This window comes from Austrofundulus limnaeus, unplaced genomic scaffold, assembly GCF_001266775.1.
Source record: "Austrofundulus limnaeus strain Quisiro unplaced genomic scaffold, Austrofundulus_limnaeus-1.0 Scaffold5496, whole genome shotgun sequence".
Taxonomy (NCBI): Eukaryota; Metazoa; Chordata; class Actinopteri; order Cyprinodontiformes; family Rivulidae; genus Austrofundulus; species Austrofundulus limnaeus.
This window is the reverse complement of record NW_013957898.1, coordinates 2,854-3,402: the sequence shown is the minus strand read 5'-3', so window position 1 is coordinate 3,402 and position 549 is coordinate 2,854. Positions and strand designations below refer to the sequence as shown.

At 39.0% G+C, this 549-nt stretch overlaps 1 non-coding gene across 1 annotated transcript; it reads left to right on the top strand.

The window, feature by feature from the left end:
- Positions 1-260: 260 nt before the first annotated feature.
- trnak-uuu (transfer RNA lysine (anticodon UUU)) lies at positions 261-333 on the top strand. The gene has a single exon. It is a non-coding gene; the product is annotated as a tRNA-Lys (tRNA).
- Positions 334-549: the final 216 nt, after the last annotated feature.

The window sequence follows — 549 nt, the reverse complement described above, 5'->3', positions numbered from 1 at the left end:
AATCAAAATAGAGATTGTCAACTCGTGTCAGGTACCTTTCAACTGACAGTAGTGTTTACTTAGTGACTTTATTTCATTCACATACTACCAAAATACCTAGTGTCTATTCACTGTTTTTCTGATTATGTACTTCCCAAAGCACTTAGACATTTCTTACTGAGTAGCTGTAAATGGTTATACTAATGAGGAAAGATGATGCTGTGTTGCAAGATTCCTTTGTGCCAAGTCTTTCTGTCTTTCAGTCTGCCAAAGTTGTCAGAGCCCAGCTAGCTCAGTTGGTAGAGCATGAGACTTTTAATCTCAGGGTCATGGGTTTAAGTCCCATGTTTGGCAATGCGCAGTGCCCTTATGGCTAATTCAGGGTGCAACTGTGTTCAATACCATTCTATGATTTATTGAAGTAAGTGTGTGAAGAATTGCTATGGCAGAAGAAGCATTAATAGCTGCATATTCAATGCAGTGCTATGGTTTACCTGCAAAATTGCTGTTGGTGACCAGCTTTGTATGGAAGAATGCAGCAAAATTGAAAATGGCTTGACTGTTTTTGGT